The sequence below is a fragment of the Adiantum capillus-veneris genome, chromosome 24 (genome assembly GCF_014529385.1).
Source record: "Adiantum capillus-veneris isolate H3 chromosome 24, ASM1452938v2, whole genome shotgun sequence".
In the NCBI taxonomy this organism is placed as follows: Eukaryota; Viridiplantae; Streptophyta; class Polypodiopsida; order Polypodiales; family Pteridaceae; genus Adiantum; species Adiantum capillus-veneris.
The window spans coordinates 68,683,175-68,693,137 of NC_140954.1; positions in this window are offsets into that span (position 1 = coordinate 68,683,175).

Below are 9,963 nucleotides of genomic sequence, written 5' to 3' on the forward strand. Positions count from 1 at the left end.
ATTCAAAGACATCAGAAACAATCGGCATCTTTCCAAACATTTCCTCAAATATTACAAATGGTTAATCTAAATACCAAATAATCATCCATAAAAATCCTCATGAACTTTGTCAAATAAGGTTCAAATGTCTTAAATGCTGCTTTTGAGTAAGAAGGGGGTCCATTCTTCAATCCAAAACTCATCACTGTGTATGCAAAAGCTCCCCACTCAATAATAAATGTTTTCTTAGCTACATCCTCATTTGCCATTCGAATCTAATTATACCCTGAAAATCCATCAAGAAAACTGTACATCTCATGTCCTGCTACATCATCCAAGATTGAATCCACAAATGGAAATGGGAATGGATCTGCAATGGTTGCTGCATTCAACTTCCTCTAATCCACCACTATAGGTGACAACCATTCTGCTTGATCAATTGGAACTATAAATCCCACTTGGAGAAGCTTGTCTAACTCCTCTTTAACCTGCTTAGCATAATTGGGGTTCATTCTATATCTCTGTTGAATCACTGGAATTGCATCCTCCCTCAAGTTGATTTTGTGCTTATACTTATCCAGATCCATGCCCTTCAAATCAGAATAATCCGAAGCAAAAACATCAATAAACTCTATCAACAACTGCTTCAATTCTTCCTTAAATGCATCATCCAAATGAACACTTATTTTGACAACTTTAGGACTCCCTTGAGATCCCAAATCAAGATCCTGCAATTCATCCTCTTTGAATCTGGAAACCTTCTCCATCAATTTCTCATGAAGAAACTCTGCTCTGAGGATTGCCTCCTTTGGTGCAATATCCCCTTCTAAATGATCCTGATCTTTTATGCACTATTGTGACCAATTTGTGACTTCTTGCCTGACTTCAGATGTGCATCTGCTGCTTCTAACTTATAAGTTGACTTCTTCAACTCTCCCTGATTCACATACTTCTCAACAATCTTTACAACATCCACTTCAAACACTGGAACCACTGTAGGATTAGCCTCTATAAAACATGCTTCCTCATCATCTTCAACTTCCTCAGCTAAATTTATAGTCTGAGCCAACATTGGTTTCATCGATGTCAACAATTGCTTCTTGGTACTCATCGGAATCCTCATTGACTTTTTACCCTTCTTCAAAATGACCTCATTCTTTTCCCAATCCTGTTTAAGCTTTGCTTACTTAAATCATGGTCTACTCAACAAAATAGAATAAGCATTGCCAGCATCTTGCATCTTCAGCACCACAAAATTTGCAGTAAAAGGCAATCCATGCACTTTAAGAGTTTGACATCTCAACATTCCAATAGGCTGCACTCTCCTCTGGTCCGCCATCCGCACTTGAAATGGTGCAGGCTCCAAATTCACATTTGTCATCTTCTGAAATTCAGTTTTCGACACAATATTGACCCCGGATCCACCATCCAACATAACTTCTGGAAACACACGACCATCAAACTCGAGCCGCGCAGTTGGTATAGTGAAATCCACATCATCTGGATTAATGTGATAACTCCCAATTGATTTCTCCAATGCATTTGAAGTCATGGGGGCTTTTGTCATCCTGGTTGTAGAATAAAACATATCTCGGAAAATTGGTACCAACGAAAGCAACTGATCCAATGTAAAGTGCATAGGAGTATTTAGCAATTCTTCAAACAATGCTGCTCACGGTAATTCAGAATTGACCACTTTCTGCATCTGCTTTTGCATCTTTTTAGAAATTGTCTCATTAGGACCCAAATTATGAACTTCCTCAACTGCTTCATCTCTTACATCTCTTTGCTCCTCCCAATCCAGAGGTGGTTTAAGACGTGCTTTTGAACGTGTTACTGCCAAACTATCCAAATCTTCCCACATATGCTTTGGAGGACTACATTCTAAAGGACAATCTACAGAAACCGTATTCGCTTCGTGATCCGCAAAAACCTCAACACCAACTAAATTGCTCTAAGCCGCTTCCTTTGTTGCTGCTTGTTGTGCTGGTGGTGCAGGCAACTGTGGTACCTGCGCATTTCCTATTTGCGGATTCCACCCTTGTGGATTCCAATTTTGTGGTTGTTGCCACCCCTGTGGCTGCTGCCAGTTTTGCTAATGATTCCAATTTCTTCCCCATGGCCTAAAATTTCTGATATCCTCCAAACCTTGGTCGAAATCCTTGATTGAAATTTCGCCGAAATGGTCGATTCTGATTAAAAGGTGGTCTCCACCCCGAGAATGGCTGCTGATTTCTCTGCCATCCCAGATTATTAAATACCTTCTGTTGTCCACCTGTATCCGAAAAGACTCCACTTGCTTGTGCCAAAAAATTTTGAATCCTCTTTGGGATTGGTCCTCAAAAATTTGGATTATACCAACAATTAGGTATAACATGACCATCTTTTCCACAAATGTCACAATGGAGCTTCCTGGTAGATGACTCCGGCTTGACACCCAACTCTTTCAATTTCTTCTCTACCATCATTTCCACTGTACTACTCTTAGACTTCCCTTTGGCCTTCTTCTACCCTTCTTCTTATGCTTCCTCTTCTTGTCCTCCTTCTCTGAATCAGAATCTGAGTCTGAACTCTCATCGGAGTCTGAATTGCTACCAGAATTCGAATCTGAATCTGAATCTGTATATGTATCCGTATCCGAATCTGAATCGGAATCTGACTCATCCTCACTACTGTCATCTGCTGATCTATTCTTCGTTTTACCCTTTTTCTTCTTATTTTTGGACTTCTTTTTAGAGGAACCTAGGTTAACAACTCCAAACCTCTTCTCTGCCCTTGTAGCAGTTTCCACCAAATTATCCAATCCTGCTCCAACATCAACACCTGCAACTGCATTCCACAATTCTTTCCGCAACCCATTCATATAATATCCGGCTAACATTTCATATGTAGGCCTCTCTGCATAGGTAAGCCTATTCAGGTATTGATTAAACCTTTGAGTATAATCCTCAACAAACATTTGCTTATGCTTAATGCCCTTCACTTTATTAAGCACATCATTTGGTGTCTTCTCCTTTTGGAATCTGTTTAGAAATGCATTTCTCAATGCATCATAATCCACAAAATGTCCCACATTGAAATTACTCAACCACTGCATGGCTTTCCCCTCCAAGGTCGCTTGGAATTGTCACATTTTGGCTGTTGCATCATATACTCCGTCAAATCCTCTGGCCTGCCATCTTGTCTCAAATTGAGCTACGTGGCAATCAGGGTCCTGTTTGGATTTCCATGAGAAGGTCCCGAACTTGACGCGTAAATCTGCTCTAGCCACTGCCGCCATATTCCTTTGCGGATTTGGAGATAACTGCTCTACTGAGGATGATGATGATAATCCCGGTATTACTGGTTGCCGTGGAATATTTCCGCCAATGTCCAGAGGGTCATATTTTAATCTTCTCCTTGTCAGAAACAATTGCTGCAACACTTCACCTCCAACATATCCTGGGTCTAATGGCCTATTCTCCTCAACCTCATTGAAAATTCCCCCATATTGCTCAATGTCCTCTAAATCCTCCGTACTCGGCTCTGATGCTGCCTCCAAATTGTCAACTTGGACACCTCTGTCTTCACGATTCTCTTGTCCCGCTTCACGTTGTTCCTCCTGTTGCTGCAACTCCCGCTGCCTCGCATCCAACCTTGTCAAATAAGAATGTGATGGTTGTGTTAAATTATTCAGAACTGATTACCCAATGGCACTTGACCTCTTCAAAACCAAACTATCAAAAATAATTGCCGATGCCTTTTTGATTCCACTTCATCCTGGCACTCCACCTTCTCACAGAAGAGAGTAACTTCGACCATGAACACACGTCACCAACACCGTGATCGCCAGTGTATTATTGCCCTTAACTCTCCCATTTAAACATCATTCAACTCTGACAAATAGTCTAACAAACACTCTGAACATTCACAGAATTCCGCCATTGCTACAAACTTCAGTACAGACTCGCAAACATACTCTGGAAAGACTCGTTGCTTCCATTATGCATTTAGAATACTACATTGATGAGAATACAAAAAGAGAAAGAAGACAACAGTGTTGACAAAACATTTGACGCTTCCTTAATACTACAGGAATTTGCCATTACATCCTCTTCATCACCGTCACGTGAACTGTCTATTGCCGAACACCCCTTGACATAAATAAACATCCCTACACTTAAGATCCCAAAAGACACACCCCATATTAAGGTTCATTACATAGTCACTTTTAAAGTCAAAATCCCACTCCACCGAGGTGTAGCCTTTAACAAAATTGCAATCAAAATATCCTTTAAATTTCTTCTTGGTGGTGTGATTAAGACTTGAGACTTAAAACATTTTAGAGGCAACCAATCACAACAAATCTAAATATCTGTAAAGTTCAACAATGGTTCTCAAATCTATATGAAACTCAAGTAATCTAAATTACATACTCTCACTCAATAAGACACCATTTATAAAAAAAACATATTTATATTGCACCAAAATGAGTATATATACAAAAGCATTTATAGAGGATTCCAACCTCATGAAAAATTTCACAAAGGGAGAAAATGTTGTTGTTGCTAGGCTTCTTTTACAAGTATTTATCTTTCTAATCTAGAGATTCATATACAATTGAGCCTTTGTGTGTCTATGACACTAGGGAAGATTGAAGTACTTTATGAACGGCTTTTGTAAGAGCTCCTAGAGAGTACCTATTGGTTCAAGATTCTACACAAATTGTACTATTCTTATCAAAATATTTTAGCATGATATTTTGAGGTTCCTCGCGGACCAAGAATAGAGTGTTTTCCATCCCTACACATGGTTGCTTGCTCATGTCCCCTCAAAACAAGTTGACTCTGTAAGTAAACACCAAATTTTGTGAGAACAAAGGGATAAAGTACAAAATAATATCATTCTAATAATCTAGTGACAACTATACAAAGAAAAAATTAGAAGGAGAATCTTTGATAGCTCTCCATAGATAGCTTAACTTACTTGCATTGTGAGACTCAATCATATGATATGCAATCCTAGATGGTGCACCAAAGCCACCAACAAAATATCATGCCCCAATGTTATGAGGATCTTTGCTTCTTTTTTTTTTATGATAGAGGTGTAAATCCCTAGTCATTGAAATCCATAAGAAGGTTGATTGTCTACAGCATGATAAAATTAGAGATGGAGATGATGCTAAGCTCGGAATATAAACTACAAGGATAATTTTCTTACCATTCTATCTTTGTGTTGGAGGTGAACCCTTGTAATGCCCACTCACCAATTACACCTCTTGTTATTGTGGTATGCAAGTTATGTGAGCTCATACTCTTGCCACCTTCAAAAGTAGAGGTTTCCATGTAGTGTGATTGAATGAAAGTAGAAGGAGGAGGATCTTGTTTCATGTTGCACTGGAGGTGAGATAAGAGAGAGGAGCTAGCTTGGTGTGACATTATTTGATGGGCAAGGGAAAGAGATGGGTGAGGAACTTTCTTGGTGCTACGATGGAGGTGCGAGAAAGTTAACAGAGAGAGAATGTTGGACTATAGGGGGTGCATGTATTTGTTGCAACAATGGAGAGCTTGGAAAATTTATAGAGAGAGAAAATCACTTTTTAGATATAGAATAGGTTTGGAGAGACTTTAGAGGGTGGAAAGTGATGTTTTTTTCAAAAGAAAAAATTTGATGGGTTTTTTAGTGTACGTTTTTTACTTTTGGAGGTCAAAAAAAGTTTTTTGACCATAAAATAAGTTTGGGAGGCTTTTAAGGAGGAAAAGTTTGAATTTTTGAATTTTTTGTTTGATTTTTTTTTTTGTGTATTTCTAAATCCGAGCCAAAAAGTGAGAGAAAAGAGGTCAAAGTGGTCCCCAACCCAACCCCCCCATCCCTATCCCCTAGCCACCTCCATAACCTTATCACTACATAAAAGGCCATTAAGAGGTGTAAAGCTACCTTGGTCCCCTACTTTTTGGAGGGTATAGAGTGTGTCCACCACCTTCTTCCTACAATGGGTGGCTGGTCTTTAATTAACCTTAATCCCAAAGGGCTCTTAGAGGGTTCATATTTTTCCTAATGGTGGCTTCTAATTAACCTTAAACCCAAAGGGCCCTTGGAGGGTCCATAATTTTTCTAATGTTTAATTCTTTCCTATAATCCCTTCACTTATAAATATGAATCCACTAGAAAAACAACTCCAAATGACTCCAATTAATAGGCAACATCCTTACACTATCTGGAACATATCTGGGTCATCAGACTTATAATCTAAGCACAAGAAAACAATGAGTTTTTTTCAACAAAATAATTGCAAGATCTCGCAAAGCGCTTGCAATGCAGATATCCACTCATAAAGCTTGATGAAACTAACACAGTGGTGCCCTCAAAATATCGGTGCGACAATTGTGCGATGTAGTGCAAAGAGATAAGCTCACAATAGAAAGTAGAAGCACACAATTGACAAGAGAAAATCTTATCTGCTCATTTCATTCATAATAATGATAATCAAAAATTTTACAAGGTTGCCTTTTATACCTTGGCTCAAGGTTTTATGTACAAGGCTGAATTTGTGGTGCTAAATAGTAGGAGTTACAACTCATGCTTATAACTTGGACTTCCTTAAATTGTGCGATGTAGTGCAAAGAGATAAGCTCACAATAGAAAGTAGAAGCACACAATTGACAAGAGAAAATCTTATCTGCTCATTTCATTCATAATAATGATAATCAAAAAGTTTACAAGGTTGCCTTTTATACCTTGGCTCAAGGTTTTATGTACAAAGGCTAAATTTGTGGTGCTAATAGTAGGAGTTACAACTCATGCTTATAACTTGGACTTCCTTAAATTACAAGATAATCATGCAGTATGGAATTTGGACAAAAATATTAAAAGAGATTTCCATTTCAAAGATATAAATTCTCATGTGCACCTTCTTTACAGAGTTGATCTTCATTGTTGTTGGAATCTTCCAACATTGACACATACTACTTCTTCTTGGTGTGTTGTTTGCCCCAATTGCATCTTCTTGTTCTTTCTCTTTTTCACACATAGACACATACCACACTCTTCACCTACCATGCTTCTTTTGTGTACAATGACCTTAGCTTTTGAAGTAAATGAACATGCTCACAAATAAATAAATAAATAAATAAATATATATATATATATATATATATATATATGCAAAAAGCAAAAAAAAAGATTGAAGCTATTGGGAGAATCTTGAAACTGAGAGAAGCTAAGGTGCATTGCTTTGGAGAATCAGCTTGAAAGGAAAAGTGAAGCTTGAAACGTTAGCTTAGAGATCAATTTTGAGAGAGACAAAAATCATTTTCTTGAAGCTTTTGTTGGAAAAGGGGGAACTCTACCCTTGGGAGGGTTTTGGGCTTGCAAAGGTTTCAAAAAGATTAAGCCTTAGTAAATTAAGGCTTCTTTGCAAGATCTCACAAAGGTGGAAACTGGGGAGCTTGTATGTGAGCTTGGGTATAGGAAACCTTGCATACCTTGCATGAGAGCCTTTGCATCAATGATTTTTGGTAATGGATCGTGACACACATGTGAATGTGCACATGTGCGCAAACACACACACACACACACACACACACACAAAACAACTACAAGTCTACAACTACAACAACAATAACAACAACAAAATGAGAATAGATCAATTCTCTTATTTTATGTTGTGTAGATCACAAGTTTATAATCTTCCCTCAAATCAAAGATCATATATAGGAGAAGAGTGCACCCTTTCACTCTTCCACACCCACCATTCTTGCACACATAGTGTGTACCTATTCTTCAAAATGGTAATCACCTCCATAATTTTATGGAAAATAAAGAGGCTCTCTTAAACCCGAATATCGTCCTAATGATCAAGCATTGGCGAGCTTGGCTCCACATGTCGATGACTTTGAGCATCGATGAACCCGAAATTGGCACCAAGACTCCACAATTTAGTTTGACACCTTGCATGAGGTTTTTTGAGTTGGGGTATTCTCAAATGTTGTTGGTGATAAATGGTGCCATAACATTGATAGATTATGCCCAATTTTACTCTCTTGAGTTGATTTTATGGTTTATATGCATCATTTGGGTTAGGTTGTTGCTCCCCATACAAAGGAAACCCTATCAGATTTTTTATGCGAGTCCCTATGTATTTTTGACACTTTGAGGACCATTTTGGCTTGACATTTTTCTTCTATTACAGAGGAGGGTCCGTCAAAATTTTTCCAGGTTTCTCACCATAGTTTTTTGACATTCTTGCCATAGTGCTTAATTTCTTGCAGATATGGAATCCTCTTTTGAGAAGGACATTCACAATGTTAGAAATATAGATGGCATGAGATTTTCTATGTGGAGAGAGAAAATCTAGGATGTGTCAATCCAAAAGGGACAATTCGATGCAATTTCTAAGCGCCAAGAAGTTGATGGCTATGCATAAAAGTAGTGGAAGATGCTTGATGCCAAACCTAGTAAGCCCACTATATGTCTATATCTAACAGAGTTTTTGTATTTCACCATAGTGGGTGAAGGTTTTGCTAAATCTTTATGGGACAAGCTATGCAATACATATGAGAGAAGAAACACAAGTAACAAGGTGTGCTTGATGAAGAAGATCTTTAAGCTCCACATGAAAGAATATGACACAATTTTTGGGCACTTGAATGCATTTAATATACTCATTAGAAAAATATAAGAACTTTGTGTGGGCCTTGTAAGAATCCCTAATATTAAGAGATGAATGCTAATTTTGTGTAGACTTTGGGGGAAACGTGCATTCAATAGGCTAATTTTGTGTAGACTTTGTATCCAGAAAGAGTTGGGAAAGCTCAAGAAAGATGTGGGGATGAATAAACCTAGTGCTTGGAATGTATTTGTTCGGAGTGTACAAAAAGCTATCAAAACTGCGGGTCCTCAGGTTAAAAACGCCAATGAGGCACATATCAAACATCTCACAGAGGAGGTAGCGCAATTAGCCTCTACGAAGGCTGTCGGACCGGCTACCTAAGATGAGCACAAGTGATGGCTTGAAGCTGAATCTCACCTCGCCAACGAACAGTTGGAGGAAATCAAGAACGCGATATTTCTATCTAGGGAAACTTTCCTGCAACCATAGCCTTCTAACCAAGCACATTGTTTTAGGACTCTGAAAGTGAGGAAAAGTCGAGGCCGCGTGCAAGTTCTCGATGATGAGAAAGGGAATACAATTCAAAACCAAGATAAGATGGTTGCACTTATGCTCAAGTATCTCAGCCAGATTATCGGCTAGCCAGAGACCCAATCTCAGGAAGTGGAAGAAGCCCGGGCGTCTTTACTTGGAAGTGTTGAAAAGAAGGTTCCCCAAGAGGAAGCCAACCGCACATTAGGAAAAAAATGGACTCTCCATGGGCCTTGTAAGAATCCCTAATTTAAAGGTAGGGGGGTAGGGGGTCTTCTCTCTCTACCTTTTTGGCCAACTTGTAAGTGGCCTCTTAACTCTCCCATGCCACCTAAGTAAATCCGTGGGTCAAAGAGGTCAAAAAAATGACTTTTTTCAAAAACTTTCAAAAAAACTCTATTCCCCCCTAAAAATTACCCCCAACATATACACATAATAAAAAAAATATTTTTAAGTTAAATTACTCAAAATTCAACATATTTTTACTCCCTCCAAACTTTTAGAAAATTCCCCCCAAATTTGAAAACTCTCTCTCCTAATCTAAGCTCCTCTTCTACACCCATCCCCCTTGCACCTGCACCTGCTGCTGCACCTACGCACCCATCTCTCCATCCTTCAAGCTCCATCTCTCCATCCTACAAGCTCTATCTCTCCATCCTTCAAGCTCCATCTCTCCATCCTACAATGCCTCTTGACGACGTGACCAATGTCCCAGCAAGCTCTTCACGCGGTAGGTCTCCAGGGCTTTTCCTACGCCTACCTCAAGAGTATGTTCCGACAAAGAAAACATGCTTGGGTACATTACCTTCAGCCAACGAACGCCGCGCTCAAGGGGAGAAGAATGTGGATCTCTGGACAGACGG